The 19,815-nt window shown below is 51.1% G+C and overlaps 47 non-coding genes across 47 annotated transcripts; all 47 read right to left on the reverse strand.

Moving 5' to 3' along the window:
* Positions 1-249: 249 nt before the first annotated feature.
* On the reverse strand, positions 250-368 carry LOC129175700 (5S ribosomal RNA). Its single transcript, XR_008568648.1, has one exon. It is a non-coding gene; the product is annotated as a 5S ribosomal RNA (ribosomal RNA).
* Positions 369-668: 300 nt separating this feature from the next.
* Positions 669-787, reverse strand: LOC129175701 (5S ribosomal RNA). Its single transcript, XR_008568649.1, has one exon. It is a non-coding gene; the product is annotated as a 5S ribosomal RNA (ribosomal RNA).
* Positions 788-1,087: 300 nt separating this feature from the next.
* On the reverse strand, positions 1,088-1,207 carry LOC129175269 (5S ribosomal RNA). The gene has a single exon (XR_008568234.1). It is a non-coding gene; the product is annotated as a 5S ribosomal RNA (ribosomal RNA).
* Positions 1,208-1,507: 300 nt separating this feature from the next.
* LOC129175214 (5S ribosomal RNA) lies at positions 1,508-1,626 on the reverse strand. The gene has a single exon (XR_008568182.1). It is a non-coding gene; the product is annotated as a 5S ribosomal RNA (ribosomal RNA).
* A 300-nt stretch (positions 1,627-1,926) lies between these two features.
* Positions 1,927-2,045, reverse strand: LOC129174759 (5S ribosomal RNA). Its single transcript, XR_008567736.1, has one exon. It is a non-coding gene; the product is annotated as a 5S ribosomal RNA (ribosomal RNA).
* Positions 2,046-2,345: 300 nt separating this feature from the next.
* LOC129175702 (5S ribosomal RNA) lies at positions 2,346-2,464 on the reverse strand. The gene has a single exon (XR_008568650.1). It is a non-coding gene; the product is annotated as a 5S ribosomal RNA (ribosomal RNA).
* Positions 2,465-2,764: 300 nt separating this feature from the next.
* On the reverse strand, positions 2,765-2,883 carry LOC129175703 (5S ribosomal RNA). The gene has a single exon (XR_008568651.1). It is a non-coding gene; the product is annotated as a 5S ribosomal RNA (ribosomal RNA).
* Positions 2,884-3,183: 300 nt separating this feature from the next.
* Positions 3,184-3,302, reverse strand: LOC129175704 (5S ribosomal RNA). The gene has a single exon (XR_008568652.1). It is a non-coding gene; the product is annotated as a 5S ribosomal RNA (ribosomal RNA).
* A 300-nt stretch (positions 3,303-3,602) lies between these two features.
* LOC129174770 (5S ribosomal RNA) lies at positions 3,603-3,721 on the reverse strand. The gene has a single exon (XR_008567747.1). It is a non-coding gene; the product is annotated as a 5S ribosomal RNA (ribosomal RNA).
* Positions 3,722-4,021: 300 nt separating this feature from the next.
* Positions 4,022-4,140, reverse strand: LOC129175705 (5S ribosomal RNA). The gene has a single exon (XR_008568653.1). It is a non-coding gene; the product is annotated as a 5S ribosomal RNA (ribosomal RNA).
* A 300-nt stretch (positions 4,141-4,440) lies between these two features.
* LOC129175271 (5S ribosomal RNA) lies at positions 4,441-4,560 on the reverse strand. Its single transcript, XR_008568236.1, has one exon. It is a non-coding gene; the product is annotated as a 5S ribosomal RNA (ribosomal RNA).
* A 300-nt stretch (positions 4,561-4,860) lies between these two features.
* Positions 4,861-4,979, reverse strand: LOC129175706 (5S ribosomal RNA). The gene has a single exon (XR_008568654.1). It is a non-coding gene; the product is annotated as a 5S ribosomal RNA (ribosomal RNA).
* Positions 4,980-5,279: 300 nt separating this feature from the next.
* Positions 5,280-5,398, reverse strand: LOC129174781 (5S ribosomal RNA). The gene has a single exon (XR_008567758.1). It is a non-coding gene; the product is annotated as a 5S ribosomal RNA (ribosomal RNA).
* Positions 5,399-5,698: 300 nt separating this feature from the next.
* LOC129175557 (5S ribosomal RNA) lies at positions 5,699-5,817 on the reverse strand. Its single transcript, XR_008568506.1, has one exon. It is a non-coding gene; the product is annotated as a 5S ribosomal RNA (ribosomal RNA).
* A 300-nt stretch (positions 5,818-6,117) lies between these two features.
* On the reverse strand, positions 6,118-6,237 carry LOC129175339 (5S ribosomal RNA). Its single transcript, XR_008568301.1, has one exon. It is a non-coding gene; the product is annotated as a 5S ribosomal RNA (ribosomal RNA).
* Positions 6,238-6,537: 300 nt separating this feature from the next.
* LOC129175707 (5S ribosomal RNA) lies at positions 6,538-6,656 on the reverse strand. Its single transcript, XR_008568655.1, has one exon. It is a non-coding gene; the product is annotated as a 5S ribosomal RNA (ribosomal RNA).
* Positions 6,657-6,956: 300 nt separating this feature from the next.
* LOC129175709 (5S ribosomal RNA) lies at positions 6,957-7,075 on the reverse strand. The gene has a single exon (XR_008568657.1). It is a non-coding gene; the product is annotated as a 5S ribosomal RNA (ribosomal RNA).
* Positions 7,076-7,375: 300 nt separating this feature from the next.
* Positions 7,376-7,494, reverse strand: LOC129174933 (5S ribosomal RNA). Its single transcript, XR_008567905.1, has one exon. It is a non-coding gene; the product is annotated as a 5S ribosomal RNA (ribosomal RNA).
* A 300-nt stretch (positions 7,495-7,794) lies between these two features.
* On the reverse strand, positions 7,795-7,914 carry LOC129175272 (5S ribosomal RNA). The gene has a single exon (XR_008568237.1). It is a non-coding gene; the product is annotated as a 5S ribosomal RNA (ribosomal RNA).
* Positions 7,915-8,214: 300 nt separating this feature from the next.
* Positions 8,215-8,333, reverse strand: LOC129174792 (5S ribosomal RNA). The gene has a single exon (XR_008567769.1). It is a non-coding gene; the product is annotated as a 5S ribosomal RNA (ribosomal RNA).
* A 300-nt stretch (positions 8,334-8,633) lies between these two features.
* On the reverse strand, positions 8,634-8,753 carry LOC129175383 (5S ribosomal RNA). The gene has a single exon (XR_008568344.1). It is a non-coding gene; the product is annotated as a 5S ribosomal RNA (ribosomal RNA).
* Positions 8,754-9,053: 300 nt separating this feature from the next.
* LOC129175710 (5S ribosomal RNA) lies at positions 9,054-9,172 on the reverse strand. The gene has a single exon (XR_008568658.1). It is a non-coding gene; the product is annotated as a 5S ribosomal RNA (ribosomal RNA).
* A 300-nt stretch (positions 9,173-9,472) lies between these two features.
* On the reverse strand, positions 9,473-9,591 carry LOC129174804 (5S ribosomal RNA). The gene has a single exon (XR_008567780.1). It is a non-coding gene; the product is annotated as a 5S ribosomal RNA (ribosomal RNA).
* Positions 9,592-9,891: 300 nt separating this feature from the next.
* Positions 9,892-10,010, reverse strand: LOC129174816 (5S ribosomal RNA). Its single transcript, XR_008567792.1, has one exon. It is a non-coding gene; the product is annotated as a 5S ribosomal RNA (ribosomal RNA).
* A 300-nt stretch (positions 10,011-10,310) lies between these two features.
* Positions 10,311-10,429, reverse strand: LOC129175711 (5S ribosomal RNA). The gene has a single exon (XR_008568659.1). It is a non-coding gene; the product is annotated as a 5S ribosomal RNA (ribosomal RNA).
* Positions 10,430-10,729: 300 nt separating this feature from the next.
* On the reverse strand, positions 10,730-10,848 carry LOC129175712 (5S ribosomal RNA). Its single transcript, XR_008568660.1, has one exon. It is a non-coding gene; the product is annotated as a 5S ribosomal RNA (ribosomal RNA).
* A 300-nt stretch (positions 10,849-11,148) lies between these two features.
* Positions 11,149-11,267, reverse strand: LOC129174934 (5S ribosomal RNA). Its single transcript, XR_008567906.1, has one exon. It is a non-coding gene; the product is annotated as a 5S ribosomal RNA (ribosomal RNA).
* Positions 11,268-11,567: 300 nt separating this feature from the next.
* On the reverse strand, positions 11,568-11,687 carry LOC129175273 (5S ribosomal RNA). The gene has a single exon (XR_008568238.1). It is a non-coding gene; the product is annotated as a 5S ribosomal RNA (ribosomal RNA).
* A 300-nt stretch (positions 11,688-11,987) lies between these two features.
* LOC129174829 (5S ribosomal RNA) lies at positions 11,988-12,106 on the reverse strand. The gene has a single exon (XR_008567804.1). It is a non-coding gene; the product is annotated as a 5S ribosomal RNA (ribosomal RNA).
* A 300-nt stretch (positions 12,107-12,406) lies between these two features.
* LOC129175274 (5S ribosomal RNA) lies at positions 12,407-12,526 on the reverse strand. Its single transcript, XR_008568239.1, has one exon. It is a non-coding gene; the product is annotated as a 5S ribosomal RNA (ribosomal RNA).
* Positions 12,527-12,826: 300 nt separating this feature from the next.
* Positions 12,827-12,945, reverse strand: LOC129175713 (5S ribosomal RNA). Its single transcript, XR_008568661.1, has one exon. It is a non-coding gene; the product is annotated as a 5S ribosomal RNA (ribosomal RNA).
* Positions 12,946-13,245: 300 nt separating this feature from the next.
* On the reverse strand, positions 13,246-13,364 carry LOC129174840 (5S ribosomal RNA). Its single transcript, XR_008567815.1, has one exon. It is a non-coding gene; the product is annotated as a 5S ribosomal RNA (ribosomal RNA).
* A 300-nt stretch (positions 13,365-13,664) lies between these two features.
* Positions 13,665-13,783, reverse strand: LOC129174851 (5S ribosomal RNA). Its single transcript, XR_008567826.1, has one exon. It is a non-coding gene; the product is annotated as a 5S ribosomal RNA (ribosomal RNA).
* Positions 13,784-14,083: 300 nt separating this feature from the next.
* On the reverse strand, positions 14,084-14,202 carry LOC129175714 (5S ribosomal RNA). Its single transcript, XR_008568662.1, has one exon. It is a non-coding gene; the product is annotated as a 5S ribosomal RNA (ribosomal RNA).
* A 300-nt stretch (positions 14,203-14,502) lies between these two features.
* Positions 14,503-14,621, reverse strand: LOC129175715 (5S ribosomal RNA). Its single transcript, XR_008568663.1, has one exon. It is a non-coding gene; the product is annotated as a 5S ribosomal RNA (ribosomal RNA).
* A 300-nt stretch (positions 14,622-14,921) lies between these two features.
* On the reverse strand, positions 14,922-15,040 carry LOC129175716 (5S ribosomal RNA). Its single transcript, XR_008568664.1, has one exon. It is a non-coding gene; the product is annotated as a 5S ribosomal RNA (ribosomal RNA).
* A 300-nt stretch (positions 15,041-15,340) lies between these two features.
* Positions 15,341-15,459, reverse strand: LOC129175186 (5S ribosomal RNA). The gene has a single exon (XR_008568155.1). It is a non-coding gene; the product is annotated as a 5S ribosomal RNA (ribosomal RNA).
* A 300-nt stretch (positions 15,460-15,759) lies between these two features.
* LOC129174862 (5S ribosomal RNA) lies at positions 15,760-15,878 on the reverse strand. The gene has a single exon (XR_008567837.1). It is a non-coding gene; the product is annotated as a 5S ribosomal RNA (ribosomal RNA).
* A 300-nt stretch (positions 15,879-16,178) lies between these two features.
* LOC129175275 (5S ribosomal RNA) lies at positions 16,179-16,298 on the reverse strand. Its single transcript, XR_008568240.1, has one exon. It is a non-coding gene; the product is annotated as a 5S ribosomal RNA (ribosomal RNA).
* Positions 16,299-16,598: 300 nt separating this feature from the next.
* On the reverse strand, positions 16,599-16,717 carry LOC129175717 (5S ribosomal RNA). Its single transcript, XR_008568665.1, has one exon. It is a non-coding gene; the product is annotated as a 5S ribosomal RNA (ribosomal RNA).
* A 300-nt stretch (positions 16,718-17,017) lies between these two features.
* LOC129175277 (5S ribosomal RNA) lies at positions 17,018-17,137 on the reverse strand. The gene has a single exon (XR_008568242.1). It is a non-coding gene; the product is annotated as a 5S ribosomal RNA (ribosomal RNA).
* Positions 17,138-17,437: 300 nt separating this feature from the next.
* LOC129175278 (5S ribosomal RNA) lies at positions 17,438-17,557 on the reverse strand. The gene has a single exon (XR_008568243.1). It is a non-coding gene; the product is annotated as a 5S ribosomal RNA (ribosomal RNA).
* Positions 17,558-17,857: 300 nt separating this feature from the next.
* On the reverse strand, positions 17,858-17,976 carry LOC129175718 (5S ribosomal RNA). The gene has a single exon (XR_008568666.1). It is a non-coding gene; the product is annotated as a 5S ribosomal RNA (ribosomal RNA).
* A 300-nt stretch (positions 17,977-18,276) lies between these two features.
* LOC129174874 (5S ribosomal RNA) lies at positions 18,277-18,395 on the reverse strand. The gene has a single exon (XR_008567848.1). It is a non-coding gene; the product is annotated as a 5S ribosomal RNA (ribosomal RNA).
* A 300-nt stretch (positions 18,396-18,695) lies between these two features.
* On the reverse strand, positions 18,696-18,814 carry LOC129174886 (5S ribosomal RNA). Its single transcript, XR_008567859.1, has one exon. It is a non-coding gene; the product is annotated as a 5S ribosomal RNA (ribosomal RNA).
* A 300-nt stretch (positions 18,815-19,114) lies between these two features.
* LOC129175720 (5S ribosomal RNA) lies at positions 19,115-19,233 on the reverse strand. The gene has a single exon (XR_008568668.1). It is a non-coding gene; the product is annotated as a 5S ribosomal RNA (ribosomal RNA).
* A 300-nt stretch (positions 19,234-19,533) lies between these two features.
* Positions 19,534-19,652, reverse strand: LOC129175721 (5S ribosomal RNA). The gene has a single exon (XR_008568669.1). It is a non-coding gene; the product is annotated as a 5S ribosomal RNA (ribosomal RNA).
* Positions 19,653-19,815: the final 163 nt, after the last annotated feature.

Here is a 19,815-nt window from a genome sequence, read left to right on the forward strand (position 1 = left end):
GCTTCTGCAAACGGTCTCGGATGTGTGTGCACACTTTGCTGCTCGTATGGTTTTTCTGGCTGTTTTGTGCCACCGGTCGCAGCCACAGCCAGCCTGTAAGCCTGTTTGAACTTCACAGCAGAGAGAAAAACACTGTAGATGGATGTTCCTCACATGAGGGCAAAATAAATACTCTTCCTCCATTCAAAGTGATGGCGTTTTCCAAGAAGTGGGAAACAGCGCCCTCTGCTGAAAGCCAAGAGCCTAAAAAGCTTACAGCACCTGGTATTCCCAGGCGGTCTCCCATCCAAGTACTCACCAGGCCCGCCCCTGCTTAGCTTCCGAGATCGGACGAGATCGGGCGTTCTCAGGGTAGTATGGCCGTAAGCCGGAAAGCTCTCTGAAAACTTTCCTTTTAAAGACGACACTGGTCAAACTGCGCTTCTGCAAACGGTCTCGGATGTGTGTGCACACTTTGCTGCTCGTATGGTTTTTCTGGCTGTTTTGTGCCACCGGTCGCAGCCACAGCCAGCCTGTAAGCCTGTTTGAACTTCACAGCAGAGAGAAAAACACTGTAGATGGATGTTCCTCCCATGAGGGCAAAATAAATACTCTTCCTCCATTCAAAGTGATGGCGTTTTCCAAGAAGTGGGAAACAGCGCCCTCTGCTGAAAGCCAAGAGCCTAAAAAGCTTACAGCACCTGGTATTCCCAGGCGGTCTCCCATCCAAGTACTCACCAGGCCCGCCCCTGCTTAGCTTCCGAGATCGGACGAGATCGGGCGTTCTCAGGGTAGTATGGCCGTAAGCCGGAAAGCTCTCTGAAAACTTTCCTTTTAAAGACGACACTGGTCAAACTGCGCTTCTGCAAACGGTCTCGGATGTGTGTGCACACTTTGCTGCTCGTATGGTTTTTCTGGCTGTTTTGTGCCACCGGTCGCAGCCACAGCCAGCCTGTAAGCCTGTTTGAACTTCACAGCAGAGAGAAAAACACTGTAGATGGATGTTCCTCACATGAGGGCAAAATAAATACTCTTCCTCCATTCAAAGTGATGGCGTTTTCCAAGAAGTGGGAAACAGCGCCCTCTGCTGAAAGCCAAGAGCCTAAAAAGCTTACAGCACCTGGTATTCCCAGGCGGTCTCCCATTCCAAGTACTCACCAGGCCCGCCCCTGCTTAGCTTCCGAGATCGGACGAGATCGGGCGTTCTCAGGGTAGTATGGCCGTAAGCCGGAAAGCTCTCTGAAAACTTTCCTTTTAAAGACGACACTGGTCAAACTGCGCTTCTGCAAACGGTCTCGGATGTGTGTGCACACTTTGCTGCTCGTATGGTTTTTCTGGCTGTTTTGTGCCACCGGTCGCAGCCACAGCCAGCCTGTAAGCCTGTTTGAACTTCACAGCAGAGAGAAAAACACTGTAGATGGATGTTCCTCACATGAGGGCAAAATAAATACTCTTCCTCCATTCAAAGTGATGGCGTTTTCCAAGAAGTGGGAAACAGCGCCCTCTGCTGAAAGCCAAGAGCCTAAAAAGCTTACAGCACCTGGTATTCCCAGGCGGTCTCCCATCCAAGTACTCACCAGGCCCGCCCCTGCTTAGCTTCCGAGATCGGACAAGATCGGGCGTTCTAAGGGTAGTATGGCCGTAAGCCGGAAAGCTCTCTGAAAACTTTCCTTTTAAAGACGACACTGGTCAAACTGCGCTTCTGCAAACGGTCTCGGATGTGTGTGCACACTTTGCTGCTCGTATGGTTTTTCTGGCTGTTTTGTGCCACCGGTCGCAGCCACAGCCAGCCTGTAAGCCTGTTTGAACTTCACAGCAGAGAGAAAAACACTGTAGATGGATGTTCCTCACATGAGGGCAAAATAAATACTCTTCCTCCATTCAAAGTGATGGCGTTTTCCAAGAAGTGGGAAACAGCGCCCTCTGCTGAAAGCCAAGAGCCTAAAAAGCTTACAGCACCTGGTATTCCCAGGCGGTCTCCCATCCAAGTACTAACCAGGCCCGCCCCTGCTTAGCTTCCGAGATCGGACGAGATCGGGCGTTCTCAGGGTAGTATGGCCGTAAGCCGGAAAGCTCTCTGAAAACTTTCCTTTTAAAGACGACACTGGTCAAACTGCGCTTCTGCAAACGGTCTCGGATGTGTGTGCACACTTTGCTGCTCGTATGGTTTTTCTGGCTGTTTTGTGCCACCGGTCGCAGCCACAGCCAGCCTGTAAGCCTGTTTGAACTTCACAGCAGAGAGAAAAACACTGTAGATGGATGTTCCTCCCATGAGGGCAAAATAAATACTCTTCCTCCATTCAAAGTGATGGCGTTTTCCAAGAGGTGGGAAACAGCGCCCTCTGCTGAAAGCCAAGAGCCTAAAAAGCTTACAGCACCTGGTATTCCCAGGCGGTCTCCCATCCAAGTACTCACCAGGCCCGCCCCTGCTTAGCTTCCGAGATCGGACGAGATCGGGCGTTCTCAGGGTAGTATGGCCGTAAGCCGGAAAGCTCTCTGAAAACTTTCCTTTTAAAGACGACACTGGTCAAACTGCGCTTCTGCAAACGGTCTCGGATGTGTGTGCACACTTTGCTGCTCGTATGGTTTTTCTGGCTGTTTTGTGCCACCGGTCGCAGCCACAGCCAGCCTGTAAGCCTGTTTGAACTTCACAGCAGAGAGAAAAACACTGTAGATGGATGTTCCTCACATGAGGGCAAAATAAATACTCTTCCTCCATTCAAAGTGATGGCGTTTTCCAAGAAGTGGGAAACAGCGCCCTCTGCTGAAAGCCAAGAGCCTAAAAAGCTTACAGCACCTGGTATTCCCAGGCGGTCTCCCATCCAAGTACTCACCAGGCCCGCCCCTGCTTAGCTTCCGAGATCGGACGAGATCGGGCGTTCTCAGGGTAGTATGGCCGTAAGCCGGAAAGCTCTCTGAAAACTTTCCTTTTAAAGACGACACTGGTCAAACTGCGCTTCTGCAAACGGTCTCGGATGTGTGTGCACACTTTGCTGCTCGTATGGTTTTTCTGGCTGTTTTGTGCCACCGGTCGCAGCCACAGCCAGCCTGTAAGCCTGTTTGAACTTCACAGCAGAGAGAAAAACACTGTAGATGGATGTTCCTCCCATGAGGGCAAAATAAATACTCTTCCTCCATTCAAAGTGATGGCGTTTTCCAAGAGGTGGGAAACAGCGCCCTCTGCTGAAAGCCAAGAGCCTAAAAAGCTTACAGCACCTGGTATTCCCAGGCGGTCTCCCATCCAAGTACTCACCAGGCCCGCCCCTGCTTAGCTTCCGAGATCGGACGAGATCGGGCGTTCTCAGGGTAGTATGGCCGTAAGCCGGAAAGCTCTCTGAAAACTTTCCTTTTAAAGACGACACTGGTCAAACTGCGCTTCTGCAAACGGTCTCGGATGTGTGTGCACACTTTGCTGCTCGTATGGTTTTTCTGGCTGTTTTGTGCCACCGGTCGCAGCCACAGCCAGCCTGTAAGCCTGTTTGAACTTCACAGCAGAGAGAAAAACACTGTAGATGGATGTTCCTCACATGAGGGCAAAATAAATACTCTTCCTCCATTCAAAGTGATGGCGTTTTCCAAGAAGTGGGAAACAGCGCCCTCTGCTGAAAGCCAAGAGCCTAAAAAGCTTACAGCACCTGGTATTCCCAGGCGGTCTCCCATCCAAGTACTAACCAGGCCCGCCCCTGCTTAGCTTCCGAGATCGGACGAGATCGGGCGTTCTCAGGGTAGTATGGCCGTAAGCCGGAAAGCTCTCTGAAAACTTTCCTTTTAAAGACGACACTGGTCAAACTGCGCTTCTGCAAACGGTCTCGGATGTGTGTGCACACTTTGCTGCTCGTATGGTTTTTCTGGCTGTTTTGTGCCACCGGTCGCAGCCACAGCCAGCCTGTAAGCCTGTTTGAACTTCACAGCAGAGAGAAAAACACTGTAGATGGATGTTCCTCACATGAGGGCAAAATAAATACTCTTCCTCCATTCAAAGTGATGGCGTTTTCCAAGAAGTGGGAAACAGCGCCCTCTGCTGAAAGCCAAGAGCCTAAAAAGCTTACAGCACCTGGTATTCCCAGGCGGTCTCCCATCCAAGTACTCACCAGGCCCGCCCCTGCTTAGCTTCCGAGATCGGACGAGATCGGGCGTTCTCAGGGTAGTATGGCCGTAAGCCGGAAAGCTCTCTGAAAACTTTCCTTTTAAAGACGACACTGGTCAAACTGCGCTTCTGCAAACGGTCTCGGATGTGTGTGCACACTTTGCTGCTCGTAGGGTTTTTCTGGCTGTTTTGTGCCACCGGTCGCAGCCACAGCCAGCCTGTAAGCCTGTTTGAACTTCACAGCAGAGAGAAAAACACTGTAGATGGATGTTCCTCACATGAGGGCAAAATAAATACTCTTCCTCCATTCAAAGTGATGGCGTTTTCCAAGAAGTGGGAAACAGCGCCCTCTGCTGAAAGCCAAGAGCCTAAAAAGCTTACAGCACCTGGTATTCCCAGGCGGTCTCCCATTCCAAGTACTCACCAGGCCCGCCCCTGCTTAGCTTCCGAGATCGGACGAGATCGGGCGTTCTCAGGGTAGTATGGCCGTAAGCCGGAAAGCTCTCTGAAAACTTTCCTTTTAAAGACGACACTGGTCAAACTGCGCTTCTGCAAACGGTCTCGGATGTGTGTGCACACTTTGCTGCTCGTATGGTTTTTCTGGCTGTTTTGTGCCACCGGTCGCAGCCACAGCCAGCCTGTAAGCCTGTTTGAACTTCACAGCAGAGAGAAAAACACTGTAGATGGATGTTCCTCACATGAGGGCAAAATAAATACTCTTCCTCCATTCAAAGTGATGGCGTTTTCCAAGAAGTGGGAAACAGCGTCCTCTGCTGAAAGCCAAGAGCCTAAAAAGCTTACAGCACCTGGTATTCCCAGGCGGTCTCCCATCCAAGTACTCACCAGGCCCGCCCCTGCTTAGCTTCCGAGATCGGACGAGATCGGGCGTTCTCAGGGTAGTATGGCCGTAAGCCGGAAAGCTCTCTGAAAACTTTCCTTTTAAAGACGACACTGGTCAAACTGCGCTTCTGCAAACGGTCTCGGATGTGTGTGCACACTTTGCTGCTCGTATGGTTTTTCTGGCTGTTTTGTGCCACCGGTCGCAGCCACAGCCAGCCTGTAAGCCTGTTTGAACTTCACAGCAGAGAGAAAAACACTGTAGATGGATGTTCCTCACATGAGGGCAAAATAAATACTCTTCCTCCATTCAAAGTGATGGCGTTTTCCAAGAAGTGGGAAACAGCGCCCTCTGCTGAAAGCCAAGAGCCTAAAAAGCTTACAGCACCTGGTATTCCCAGGCGGTCTCCCATCCAAGTACTAACCAGGCCCGCCCCTGCTTAGCTTCCGAGATCGGACGAGATCGGGCGTTCTCAGGGTAGTATGGCCGTAAGCCGGAAAGCTCTCTGAAAACTTTCCTTTTAAAGACGACACTGGTCAAACTGCGCTTCTGCAAACGGTCTCGGATGTGTGTGCACACTTTGCTGCTCGTATGGTTTTTCTGGCTGTTTTGTGCCACCGGTCGCAGCCACAGCCAGCCTGTAAGCCTGTTTGAACTTCACAGCAGAGAGAAAAACACTGTAGATGGATGTTCCTCCCATGAGGGCAAAATAAATACTCTTCCTCCATTCAAAGTGATGGCGTTTTCAGAGAGGTGGGAAACAGCGCCCTCTGCTGAAAGCCAAGAGCCTAAAAAGCTTACAGCACCTGGTATTCCCAGGCGGTCTCCCATCCAAGTACTAACCAGGCCCACCCCTGCTTAGCTTCCGAGATCGGACGAGATCGGGCGTTCTCAGGGTAGTATGGCCGTAAGCCGGAAAGCTCTCTGAAAACTTTCCTTTTAAAGACGACACTGGTCAAACTGCGCTTCTGCAAACGGTCTCGGATGTGTGTGCACACTTTGCTGCTCGTATGGTTTTTCTGGCTGTTTTGTGCCACCGGTCGCAGCCACAGCCAGCCTGTAAGCCTGTTTGAACTTCACAGCAGAGAGAAAAACACTGTAGATGGATGTTCCTCACATGAGGGCAAAATAAATACTCTTCCTCCATTCAAAGTGATGGCGTTTTCCAAGAAGTGGGAAACAGCGCCCTCTGCTGAAAGCCAAGAGCCTAAAAAGCTTACAGCACCTGGTATTCCCAGGCGGTCTCCCATTCCAAGTACTCACCAGGCCCGCCCCTGCTTAGCTTCCGAGATCGGACGAGATCGGGCGTTCTCAGGGTAGTATGGCTGTAAGCCGGAAAGCTCTCTGAAAACTTTCCTTTTAAAGACGACACTGGTCAAACTGCGCTTCTGCAAACGGTCTCGGATGTGTGTGCACACTTTGCTGCTCGTATGGTTTTTCTGGCTGTTTTGTGCCACCGGTCGCAGCCACAGCCAGCCTGTAAGCCTGTTTGAACTTCACAGCAGAGAGAAAAACACTGTAGATGGATGTTCCTCACATGAGGGCAAAATAAATACTCTTCCTCCATTCAAAGTGATGGCGTTTTCCAAGAAGTGGGAAACAGCGCCCTCTGCTGAAAGCCAAGAGCCTAAAAAGCTTACAGCACCTGGTATTCCCAGGCGGTCTCCCATCCAAGTACTCACCAGGCCCGCCCCTGCTTAGCTTCCGAGATCGGACGAGATCGGGCGTTCTCAGGGTAGTATGGCCGTAAGCCGGAAAGCTCTCTGAAAACTTTCCTTTTAAAGACGACACTGGTCAAACTGCGCTTCTGCAAACGGTCTCGGATGTGTGTGCACACTTTGCTGCTCGTATGGTTTTTCTGGCTGTTTTGTGCCACCGGTCGCAGCCACAGCCAGCCTGTAAGCCTGTTTGAACTTCACAGCAGAGAGAAAAACACTGTAGATGGATGTTCCTCACATGAGGGCAAAATAAATACTCTTCCTCCATTCAAAGTGATGGCGTTTTCCAAGAAGTGGGAAACAGCGCCCTCTGCTGAAAGCCAAGAGCCTAAAAAGCTTACAGCACCTGGTATTCCCAGGCGGTCTCCCATCCAAGTACTCACCAGGCCCGCCCCTGCTTAGCTTCCGAGATCGGACGAGATCGGGCGTTCTCAGGGTAGTATGGCCGTAAGCCGGAAAGCTCTCTGAAAACTTTCCTTTTAAAGACGACACTGGTCAAACTGCGCTTCTGCAAACGGTCTCGGATGTGTGTGCACACTTTGCTGCTCGTATGGTTTTTCTGGCTGTTTTGTGCCACCGGTCGCAGCCACAGCCAGCCTGTAAGCCTGTTTGAACTTCACAGCAGAGAGAAAAACACTGTAGATGGATGTTCCTCACATGAGGGCAAAATAAATACTCTTCCTCCATTCAAAGTGATGGCGTTTTCCAAGAAGTGGGAAACAGCGCCCTCTGCTGAAAGCCAAGAGCCTAAAAAGCTTACAGCACCTGGTATTCCCAGGCGGTGTCCCATCCAAGTACTAACCAGGCCCGCCCCTGCTTAGCTTCCGAGATCGGACGAGATCGGGCGTTCTCAGGGTAGTATGGCCGTAAGCCGGAAAGCTCTCTGAAAACTTTCCTTTTAAAGACGACACTGGTCAAACTGCGCTTCTGCAAACGGTCTCGGATGTGTGTGCACACTTTGCTGCTCGTATGGTTTTTCTGGCTGTTTTGTGCCACCGGTCGCAGCCACAGCCAGCCTGTAAGCCTGTTTGAACTTCACAGCAGAGAGAAAAACACTGTAGATGGATGTTCCTCACATGAGGGCAAAATAAATACTCTTCCTCCATTCAAAGTGATGGCGTTTTCCAAGAAGTGGGAAACAGCGCCCTCTGCTGAAAGCCAAGAGCCTAAAAAGCTTACAGCACCTGGTATTCCCAGGCGGTCTCCCATTCCAAGTACTCACCAGGCCCGCCCCTGCTTAGCTTCCGAGATCGGACGAGATCGGGCGTTCTCAGGGTAGTATGGCCGTAAGCCGGAAAGCTCTCTGAAAACTTTCCTTTTAAAGACGACACTGGTCAAACTGCGCTTCTGCGAACGGTCTCGGATGTGTGTGCACACTTTGCTGCTCGTATGGTTTTTCTGGCTGTTTTGTGCCACCGGTCGCAGCCACAGCCAGCCTGTAAGCCTGTTTGAACTTCACAGCAGAGAGAAAAACACTGTAGATGGATGTTCCTCACATGAGGGCAAAATAAATACTCTTCCTCCATTCAAAGTGATGGCGTTTTCCAAGAAGTGGGAAACAGCGCCCTCTGCTGAAAGCCAAGAGCCTAAAAAGCTTACAGCACCTGGTATTCCCAGGCGGTCTCCCATCCAAGTACTAACCAGGCCCGCCCCTGCTTAGCTTCCGAGATCGGACGAGATCGGGCGTTCTCAGGGTAGTATGGCCGTAAGCCGGAAAGCTCTCTGAAAACTTTCCTTTTAAAGACGACACTGGTCAAACTGCGCTTCTGCAAACGGTCTCGGATGTGTGTGCACACTTTGCTGCTCGTATGGTTTTTCTGGCTGTTTTGTGCCACCGGTCGCAGCCACAGCCAGCCTGTAAGCCTGTTTGAACTTCACAGCAGAGAGAAAAACACTGTAGATGGATGTTCCTCACATGAGGGCAAAATAAATACTCTTCCTCCATTCAAAGTGATGGCGTTTTCCAAGAAGTGGGAAACAGCGCCCTCTGCTGAAAGCCAAGAGCCTAAAAAGCTTACAGCACCTGGTATTCCCAGGCGGTCTCCCATTCCAAGTACTCACCAGGCCCGCCCCTGCTTAGCTTCCGAGATCGGACGAGATCGGGCGTTCTCAGGGTAGTATGTCCGTAAGCCGGAAAGCTCTCTGAAAACTTTCCTTTTAAAGACGACACTGGTCAAACTGCGCTTCTGCAAACGGTCTCGGATGTGTGTGCACACTTTGCTGCTCGTATGGTTTTTCTGGCTGTTTTGTGCCACCGGTCGCAGCCACAGCCAGCCTGTAAGCCTGTTTGAACTTCACAGCAGAGAGAAAAACACTGTAGATGGATGTTCCTCACATGAGGGCAAAATAAATACTCTTCCTCCATTCAAAGTGATGGCGTTTTCCAAGAAGTGGGAAACAGCGCCCTCTGCTGAAAGCCAAGAGCCTAAAAAGCTTACAGCACCTGGTATTCCCAGGCGGTCTCCCATCCAAGTACTCACCAGGCCCGCCCCTGCTTAGCTTCCGAGATCGGACGAGATCGGGCGTTCTCAGGGTAGTATGGCCGTAAGCCGGAAAGCTCTCTGAAAACTTTCCTTTTAAAGACGACACTGGTCAAACTGCGCTTCTGCAAACGGTCTCGGATGTGTGTGCACACTTTGCTGCTCGTATGGTTTTTCTGGCTGTTTTGTGCCACCGGTCGCAGCCACAGCCAGCCTGTAAGCCTGTTTGAACTTCACAGCAGAGAGAAAAACACTGTAGATGGATGTTCCTCACATGAGGGCAAAATAAATACTCTTCCTCCATTCAAAGTGATGGCGTTTTCCAAGAAGTGGGAAACAGCGCCCTCTGCTGAAAGCCAAGAGCCTAAAAAGCTTACAGCACCTGGTATTCCCAGGCGGTCTCCCATCCAAGTACTAACCAGGCCCGCCCCTGCTTAGCTTCCGAGATCGGACGAGATCGGGCGTTCTCAGGGTAGTATGGCCGTAAGCCGGAAAGCTCTCTGAAAACTTTCCTTTTAAAGACGACACTGGTCAAACTGCGCTTCTGCAAACGGTCTCGGATGTGTGTGCACACTTTGCTGCTCGTATGGTTTTTCTGGCTGTTTTGTGCCACCGGTCGCAGCCACAGCCAGCCTGTAAGCCTGTTTGAACTTCACAGCAGAGAGAAAAACACTGTAGATGGATGTTCCTCCCATGAGGGCAAAATAAATACTCTTCCTCCATTCAAAGTGATGGCGTTTTCAGAGAGGTGGGAAACAGCGCCCTCTGCTGAAAGCCAAGAGCCTAAAAAGCTTACAGCACCTGGTATTCCCAGGCGGTCTCCCATCCAAGTACTAACCAGGCCCGCCCCTGCTTAGCTTCCGAGATCGGACGAGATCGGGCGTTCTCAGGGTAGTATGGCCGTAAGCCGGAAAGCTCTCTGAAAACTTTCCTTTTAAAGACGACACTGGTCAAACTGCGCTTCTGCAAACGGTCTCGGATGTGTGTGCACACTTTGCTGCTCGTATGGTTTTTCTGGCTGTTTTGTGCCACCGGTCGCAGCCACAGCCAGCCTGTAAGCCTGTTTGAACTTCACAGCAGAGAGAAAAACACTGTAGATGGATGTTCCTCACATGAGGGCAAAATAAATACTCTTCCTCCATTCAAAGTGATGGCGTTTTCCAAGAAGTGGGAAACAGCGCCCTCTGCTGAAAGCCAAGAGCCTAAAAAGCTTACAGCACCTGGTATTCCCAGGCGGTCTCCCATCCAAGTACTCACCAGGCCCGCCCCTGCTTAGCTTCCGAGATCGGACGAGATCGGGCGTTCTCAGGGTAGTATGGCCGTAAGCCGGAAAGCTCTCTGAAAACTTTCCTTTTAAAGACGACACTGGTCAAACTGCGCTTCTGCAAACGGTCTCGGATGTGTGTGCACACTTTGCTGCTCGTATGGTTTTTCTGGCTGTTTTGTGCCACCGGTCGCAGCCACAGCCAGCCTGTAAGCCTGTTTGAACTTCACAGCAGAGAGAAAAACACTGTAGATGGATGTTCCTCACATGAGGGCAAAATAAATACTCTTCCTCCATTCAAAGTGATGGCGTTTTCCAAGAAGTGGGAAACAGCGCCCTCTGCTGAAAGCCAAGAGCCTAAAAAGCTTACAGCACCTGGTATTCCCAGGCGGTCTCCCATCCAAGTACTCACCAGGCCCGCCCCTGCTTAGCTTCCGAGATCGGACGAGATCGGGCGTTCTCAGGGTAGTATGGCCGTAAGCCGGAAAGCTCTCTGAAAACTTTCCTTTTAAAGACGACACTGGTCAAACTGCGCTTCTGCAAACGGTCTCGGATGTGTGTGCACACTTTGCTGCTCGTATGGTTTTTCTGGCTGTTTTGTGCCACCGGTCGCAGCCACAGCCAGCCTGTAAGCCTGTTTGAACTTCACAGCAGAGAGAAAAACACTGTAGATGGATGTTCCTCACATGAGGGCAAAATAAATACTCTTCCTCCATTCAAAGTGATGGCGTTTTCCAAGAAGTGGGAAACAGCGCCCTCTGCTGAAAGCCAAGAGCCTAAAAAGCTTACAGCACCTGGTATTCCCAGGCGGTGTCCCATCCAAGTACTAACCAGGCCCGCCCCTGCTTAGCTTCCGAGATCGGACGAGATCGGGCGTTCTCAGGGTAGTATGGCCGTAAGCCGGAAAGCTCTCTGAAAACTTTCCTTTTAAAGACGACACTGGTCAAACTGCGCTTCTGCAAACGGTCTCGGATGTGTGTGCACACTTTGCTGCTCGTATGGTTTTTCTGGCTGTTTTGTGCCACCGGTCGCAGCCACAGCCAGCCTGTAAGCCTGTTTGAACTTCACAGCAGAGAGAAAAACACTGTAGATGGATGTTCCTCACATGAGGGCAAAATAAATACTCTTCCTCCATTCAAAGTGATGGCGTTTTCCAAGAAGTGGGAAACAGCGCCCTCTGCTGAAAGCCAAGAGCCTAAAAAGCTTACAGCACCTGGTATTCCCAGGCGGTCTCCCATTCCAAGTACTCACCAGGCCCGCCCCTGCTTAGCTTCCGAGATCGGACGAGATCGGGCGTTCTCAGGGTAGTATGGCCGTAAGCCGGAAAGCTCTCTGAAAACTTTCCTTTTAAAGACGACACTGGTCAAACTGCGCTTCTGCGAACGGTCTCGGATGTGTGTGCACACTTTGCTGCTCGTATGGTTTTTCTGGCTGTTTTGTGCCACCGGTCGCAGCCACAGCCAGCCTGTAAGCCTGTTTGAACTTCACAGCAGAGAGAAAAACACTGTAGATGGATGTTCCTCACATGAGGGCAAAATAAATACTCTTCCTCCATTCAAAGTGATGGCGTTTTCCAAGAAGTGGGAAACAGCGCCCTCTGCTGAAAGCCAAGAGCCTAAAAAGCTTACAGCACCTGGTATTCCCAGGCGGTCTCCCATCCAAGTACTAACCAGGCCCGCCCCTGCTTAGCTTCCGAGATCGGACGAGATCGGGCGTTCTCAGGGTAGTATGGCCGTAAGCCGGAAAGCTCTCTGAAAACTTTCCTTTTAAAGACGACACTGGTCAAACTGCGCTTCTGCAAACGGTCTCGGATGTGTGTGCACACTTTGCTGCTCGTATGGTTTTTCTGGCTGTTTTGTGCCACCGGTCGCAGCCACAGCCAGCCTGTAAGCCTGTTTGAACTTCACAGCAGAGAGAAAAACACTGTAGATGGATGTTCCTCACATGAGGGCAAAATAAATACTCTTCCTCCATTCAAAGTGATGGCGTTTTCCAAGAAGTGGGAAACAGCGCCCTCTGCTGAAAGCCAAGAGCCTAAAAAGCTTACAGCACCTGGTATTCCCAGGCGGTCTCCCATTCCAAGTACTCACCAGGCCCGCCCCTGCTTAGCTTCCGAGATCGGACGAGATCGGGCGTTCTCAGGGTAGTATGGCCGTAAGCCGGAAAGCTCTCTGAAAACTTTCCTTTTAAAGACGACACTGGTCAAACTGCGCTTCTGCAAACGGTCTCGGATGTGTGTGCACACTTTGCTGCTCGTATGGTTTTTCTGGCTGTTTTGTGCCACCGGTCGCAGCCACAGCCAGCCTGTAAGCCTGTTTGAACTTCACAGCAGAGAGAAAAACACTGTAGATGGATGTTCCTCACATGAGGGCAAAATAAATACTCTTCCTCCATTCAAAGTGATGGCGTTTTCCAAGAAGTGGGAAACAGCGCCCTCTGCTGAAAGCCAAGAGCCTAAAAAGCTTACAGCACCTGGTATTCCCAGGCGGTCTCCCATCCAAGTACTCACCAGGCCCGCCCCTGCTTAGCTTCCGAGATCGGACGAGATCGGGCGTTCTCAGGGTAGTATGGCCGTAAGCCGGAAAGCTCTCTGAAAACTTTCCTTTTAAAGACGACACTGGTCAAACTGCGCTTCTGCAAACGGTCTCGGATGTGTGTGCACACTTTGCTGCTCGTATGGTTTTTCTGGCTGTTTTGTGCCACCGGTCGCAGCCACAGCCAGCCTGTAAGCCTGTTTGAACTTCACAGCAGAGAGAAAAACACTGTAGATGGATGTTCCTCACATGAGGGCAAAATAAATACTCTTCCTCCATTCAAAGTGATGGCGTTTTCCAAGAAGTGGGAAACAGCGCCCTCTGCTGAAAGCCAAGAGCCTAAAAAGCTTACAGCACCTGGTATTCCCAGGCGGTCTCCCATCCAAGTACTAACCAGGCCCGCCCCTGCTTAGCTTCCGAGATCGGACGAGATCGGGCGTTCTCAGGGTAGTATGGCCGTAAGCCGGAAAGCTCTCTGAAAACTTTCCTTTTAAAGACGACACTGGTCAAACTGCGCTTCTGCAAACGGTCTCGGATGTGTGTGCACACTTTGCTGCTCGTATGGTTTTTCTGGCTGTTTTGTGCCACCGGTCGCAGCCACAGCCAGCCTGTAAGCCTGTTTGAACTTCACAGCAGAGAGAAAAACACTGTAGATGGATGTTCCTCCCATGAGGGCAAAATAAATACTCTTCCTCCATTCAAAGTGATGGCGTTTTCAGAGAGGTGGGAAACAGCGCCCTCTGCTGAAAGCCAAGAGCCTAAAAAGCTTACAGCACCTGGTATTCCCAGGCGGTCTCCCATCCAAGTACTAACCAGGCCCGCCCCTGCTTAGCTTCCGAGATCGGACGAGATCGGGCGTTCTCAGGGTAGTATGGCCGTAAGCCGGAAAGCTCTCTGAAAACTTTCCTTTTAAAGACGACACTGGTCAAACTGCGCTTCTGCAAACGGTCTCGGATGTGTGTGCACACTTTGCTGCTCGTATGGTTTTTCTGGCTGTTTTGTGCCACCGGTCGCAGCCACAGCCAGCCTGTAAGCCTGTTTGAACTTCACAGCAGAGAGAAAAACACTGTAGATGGATGTTCCTCACATGAGGGCAAAATAAATACTCTTCCTCCATTCAAAGTGATGGCGTTTTCCAAGAAGTGGGAAACAGCGCCCTCTGCTGAAAGCCAAGAGCCTAAAAAGCTTACAGCACCTGGTATTCCCAGGCGGTCTCCCATCCAAGTACTCACCAGGCCCGCCCCTGCTTAGCTTCCGAGATCGGACGAGATCGGGCGTTCTCAGGGTAGTATGGCCGTAAGCCGGAAAGCTCTCTGAAAACTTTCCTTTTAAAGACGACACTGGTCAAACTGCGCTTCTGCAAACGGTCTCGGATGTGTGTGCACACTTTGCTGCTCGTATGGTTTTTCTGGCTGTTTTGTGCCACCGGTCGCAGCCACAGCCAGCCTGTAAGCCTGTTTGAACTTCACAGCAGAGAGAAAAACACTGTAGATGGATGTTCCTCACATGAGGGCAAAATAAATACTCTTCCTCCATTCAAAGTGATGGCGTTTTCCAAGAAGTGGGAAACAGCGCCCTCTGCTGAAAGCCAAGAGCCTAAAAAGCTTACAGCACCTGGTATTCCCAGGCGGTCTCCCATCCAAGTACTCACCAGGCCCGCCCCTGCTTAGCTTCCGAGATCGGACGAGATCGGGCGTTCTCAGGGTAGTATGGCCGTAAGCCGGAAAGCTCTCTGAAAACTTTCCTTTTAAAGACGACACTGGTCAAACTGCGCTTCTGCAAACGGTCTCGGATGTGTGTGCACACTTTGCTGCTCGTATGGTTTTTCTGGCTGTTTTGTGCCACCGGTCGCAGCCACAGCCAGCCTGTAAGCCTGTTTGAACTTCACAGCAGAGAGAAAAACACTGTAGATGGATGTTCCTCCCATGAGGGCAAAATAAATACTCTTCCTCCATTCAAAGTGATGGCGTTTTCCAAGAGGTGGGAAACAGCGCCCTCTGCTGAAAGCCAAGAGCCTAAAAAGCTTACAGCACCTGGTATTCCCAGGCGGTCTCCCATCCAAGTACTCACCAGGCCCGCCCCTGCTTAGCTTCCGAGATCGGACGAGATCGGGCGTTCTCAGGGTAGTATGGCCGTAAGCCGGAAAGCTCTCTGAAAACTTTCCTTTTAAAGACGACACTGGTCAAACTGCGCTTCTGCAAACGGTCTCGGATGTGTGTGCACACTTTGCTGCTCGTATGGTTTTTCTGGCTGTTTTGTGCCACCGGTCGCAGCCACAGCCAGCCTGTAAGCCTGTTTGAACTTCACAGCAGAGAGAAAAACACTGTAGATGGATGTTCCTCACATGAGGGCAAAATAAATACTCTTCCTCCATTCAAAGTGATGGCGTTTTCCAAGAAGTGGGAAACAGCGCCCTCTGCTGAAAGCCAAGAGCCTAAAAAGCTTACAGCACCTGGTATTCCCAGGCGGTCTCCCATCCAAGTACTCACCAGGCCCGCCCCTGCTTAGCTTCCGAGATCGGACAAGATCGGGCGTTCTCAGGGTAGTATGGCCGTAAGCCGGAAAGCTCTCTGAAAACTTTCCTTTTAAAGACGACACTGGTCAAACTGCGCTTCTGCAAACGGTCTCGGATGTGTGTGCACACTTTGCTGCTCGTATGGTTTTTCTGGCTGTTTTGTGCCACCGGTCGCAGCCACAGCCAGCCTGTAAGCCTGTTTGAACTTCACAGCAGAGAGAAAAACACTGTAGATGGATGTTCCTCACATGAGGGCAAAATAAATACTCTTCCTCCATTCAAAGTGATGGCGTTTTCCAAGAAGTGGGAAACAGCGCCCTCTGCTGAAAGCCAAGAGCCTAAAAAGCTTACAGCACCTGGTATTCCCAGGCGGTCTCCCATCCAAGTACTAACCAGGCCCGCCCCTGCTTAGCTTCCGAGATCGGACGAGATCGGGCGTTCTCAGGGTAGTATGGCCGTAAGCCGGAAAGCTCTCTGAAAACTTTCCTTTTAAAGACGACACTGGTCAAACTGCGCTTCTGCAAACGGTCTCGGATGTGTGTGCACACTTTGCTGCTCGTATGGTTTTTCTGGCTGTTTTGTGCCACCGGTCGCAGCCACAGCCAGCCTGTAAGCCTGTTTGAACTTCACAGCAGAGAGAAAAACACTGTAGATGGATGTTCCTCACATGAGGGCAAAATAAATACTCTTCCTCCATTCAAAGTGATGGCGTTTTCCAAGAAGTGGGAAACAGCGCCCTCTGCTGAAAGCCAAGAGCCTAAAAAGCTTACAGCACCTGGTATTCCCAGGCGGTCTCCCATTCCAAGTACTCACCAGGCCCGCCCCTGCTTAGCTTCCGAGATCGGACGAGATCGGGCGTTCTCAGGGTAGTATGGCCGTAAGCCGGAAAGCTCTCTGAAAACTTTCCTTTTAAAGACGACACTGGTCAAACTGCGCTTCTGCGAACGGTCTCGGATGTGTGTGCACACTTTGCTGCTCGTATGGTTTTTCTGGCTGTTTTGTGCCACCGGTCGCAGCCACAGCCAGCCTGTAAGCCTGTTTGAACTTCACAGCAGAGAGAAAAACACTGTAGATGGATGTTCCTCACATGAGGGCAAAATAAATACTCTTCCTCCATTCAAAGTGATGGCGTTTTCCAAGAAGTGGGAAACAGCGCCCTCTGCTGAAAGCCAAGAGCCTAAAAAGCTTACAGCACCTGGTATTCCCAGGCGGTCTCCCATCCAAGTACTCACCAGGCCCGCCCCTGCTTAGCTTCCGAGATCGGACGAGATCGGGCGTTCTCAGGGTAGTATGGCCGTAAGCCGGAAAGCTCTCTGAAAACTTTCCTTTTAAAGACGACACTGGTCAAACTGCGCTTCTGCAAACGGTCTCGGATGTGTGTGCACACTTTGCTGCTCGTATGGTTTTTCTGGCTGTTTTGTGCCACCGGTCGCAGCCACAGCCAGCCTGTAAGCCTGTTTGAACTTCACAGCAGAGAGAAAAACACTGTAGATGGATGTTCCTCACATGAGGGCAAAATAAATACTCTTCCTCCATTCAAAGTGATGGCGTTTTCCAAGAAGTGGGAAACAGCGCCCTCTGCTGAAAGCCAAGAGCCTAAAAAGCTTACAGCACCTGGTATTCCCAGGCGGTCTCCCATTCCAAGTACTCACCAGGCCCGCCCCTGCTTAGCTTCCGAGATCGGACGAGATCGGGCGTTCTCAGGGTAGTATGGCCGTAAGCCGGAAAGCTCTCTGAAAACTTTCCTTTTAAAGACGACACTGGTCAAACTGCGCTTCTGCGAACGGTCTCGGATGTGTGTGCACACTTTGCTGCTCGTATGGTTTTTCTGGCTGTTTTGTGCCACCGGTCGCAGCCACAGCCAGCCTGTAAGCCTGTTTGAACTTCACAGCAGAGAGAAAAACACTGTAGATGGATGTTCCTCACATGAGGGCAAAATAAATACTCTTCCTCCATTCAAAGTGATGGCGTTTTCCAAGAAGTGGGAAACAGCGCCCTCTGCTGAAAGCCAAGAGCCTAAAAAGCTTACAGCACCTGGTATTCCCAGGCGGTCTCCCATTCCAAGTACTCACCAGGCCCGCCCCTGCTTAGCTTCCGAGATCGGACGAGATCGGGCGTTCTCAGGGTAGTATGGCCGTAAGCCGGAAAGCTCTCTGAAAACTTTCCTTTTAAAGACGACACTGGTCAAACTGCGCTTCTGCAAACGGTCTCGGATGTGTGTGCACACTTTGCTGCTCGTATGGTTTTTCTGGCTGTTTTGTGCCACCGGTCGCAGCCACAGCCAGCCTGTAAGCCTGTTTGAACTTCACAGCAGAGAGAAAAACACTGTAGATGGATGTTCCTCACATGAGGGCAAAATAAATACTCTTCCTCCATTCAAAGTGATGGCGTTTTCCAAGAAGTGGGAAACAGCGCCCTCTGCTGAAAGCCAAGAGCCTAAAAAGCTTACAGCACCTGGTATTCCCAGGCGGTCTCCCATCCAAGTACTCACCAGGCCCGCCCCTGCTTAGCTTCCGAGATCGGACGAGATCGGGCGTTCTCAGGGTAGTATGGCCGTAAGCCGGAAAGCTCTCTGAAAACTTTCCTTTTAAAGACGACACTGGTCAAACTGCGCTTCTGCAAACGGTCTCGGATGTGTGTGCACACTTTGCTGCTCGTATGGTTTTTCTGGCTGTTTTGTGCCACCGGTCGCAGCCACAGCCAGCCTGTAAGCCTGTTTGAACTTCACAGCAGAGAGAAAAACACTGTAGATGGATGTTCCTCACATGAGGGCAAAATAAATACTCTTCCTCCATTCAAAGTGATGGCGTTTTCCAAGAAGTGGGAAACAGCGCCCTCTGCTGAAAGCCAAGAGCCTAAAAAGCTTACAGCACCTGGTATTCCCAGGCGGTCTCCCATCCAAGTACTAACCAGGCCCGCCCCTGCTTAGCTTCCGAGATCGGACGAGATCGGGCGTTCTCAGGGTAGTATGGCCGTAAGCCGGAAAGCTCTCTGAAAACTTTCCTTTTAAAGACGACACTGGTCAAACTGCGCTTCTGCAAACGGTCTCGGATGTGTGTGCACACTTTGCTGCTCGTATGGTTTTTCTGGCTGTTTTGTGCCACCGGTCGCAGCCACAGCCAGCCTGTAAGCCTGTTTGAACTTCACAGCAGAGAGAAAAACACTGTAGATGGATGTTCCTCCCATGAGGGCAAAATAAATACTCTTCCTCCATTCAAAGTGATGGCGTTTTCAGAGAGGTGGGAAACAGCGCCCTCTGCTGAAAGCCAAGAGCCTAAAAAGCTTACAGCACCTGGTATTCCCAGGCGGTCTCCCATCCAAGTACTAACCAGGCCCGCCCCTGCTTAGCTTCCGAGATCGGACGAGATCGGGCGTTCTCAGGGTAGTATGGCCGTAAGCCGGAAAGCTCTCTGAAAACTTTCCTTTTAAAGACGACACTGGTCAAACTGCGCTTCTGCAAACGGTCTCGGATGTGTGTGCACACTTTGCTGCTCGTATGGTTTTTCTGGCTGTTTTGTGCCACCGGTCGCAGCCACAGCCAGCCTGTAAGCCTGTTTGAACTTCACAGCAGAGAGAAAAACACTGTAGATGGATGTTCCTCACATGAGGGCAAAATAAATACTCTTCCTCCATTCAAAGTGATGGCGTTTTCCAAGAAGTGGGAAACAGCGCCCTCTGCTGAAAGCCAAGAGCCTAAAAAGCTTACAGCACCTGGTATTCCCAGGCGGTCTCCCATCCAAGTACTCACCAGGCCCGCCCCTGCTTAGCTTCCGAGATCGGACGAGATCGGGCGTTCTCAGGGTAGTATGGCCGTAAGCCGGAAAGCTCTCTGAAAACTTTCCTTTTAAAGACGACACTGGTCAAACTGCGCTTCTGCAAACGGTCTCGGATGTGTGTGCACACTTTGCTGCTCGTATGGTTTTTCTGGCTGTTTTGTGCCACCGGTCGCAGCCACAGCCAGCCTGTAAGCCTGTTTGAACTTCACAGCAGAGAGAAAAACACTGTAGATGGATGTTCCTCACATGAGGGCAAAATAAATACTCTTCCTCCATTCAAAGTGATGGCGTTTTCCAAGAAGTGGGAAACAGCGCCCTCTGCTGAAAGCCAAGAGCCTAAAAAGCTTACAGCACCTGGTATTCCCAGGCGGTCTCCCATCCAAGTACTCACCAGGCCCGCCCCTGCTTAGCTTCCGAGATCGGACGAGATCGGGCGTTCTCAGGGTAGTATGGCCGTAAGCCGGAAAGCTCTCTGAAAACTTTCCTTTTAAAGACGACACTGGTCAAACTGCGCTTCTGCAAACGGTCTCGGATGTGTGTGCACACTTTGCTGCTCGTATGGTTTTTCTGGCTGTTTTGTGCCACCGGTCGCAGCCACAGCCAGCCTGTAAGCCTGTTTGAACT

Source organism: Dunckerocampus dactyliophorus, unplaced genomic scaffold (assembly GCF_027744805.1).
Source record: "Dunckerocampus dactyliophorus isolate RoL2022-P2 unplaced genomic scaffold, RoL_Ddac_1.1 HiC_scaffold_23, whole genome shotgun sequence".
Taxonomy (NCBI): domain Eukaryota; kingdom Metazoa; phylum Chordata; class Actinopteri; order Syngnathiformes; family Syngnathidae; genus Dunckerocampus; species Dunckerocampus dactyliophorus.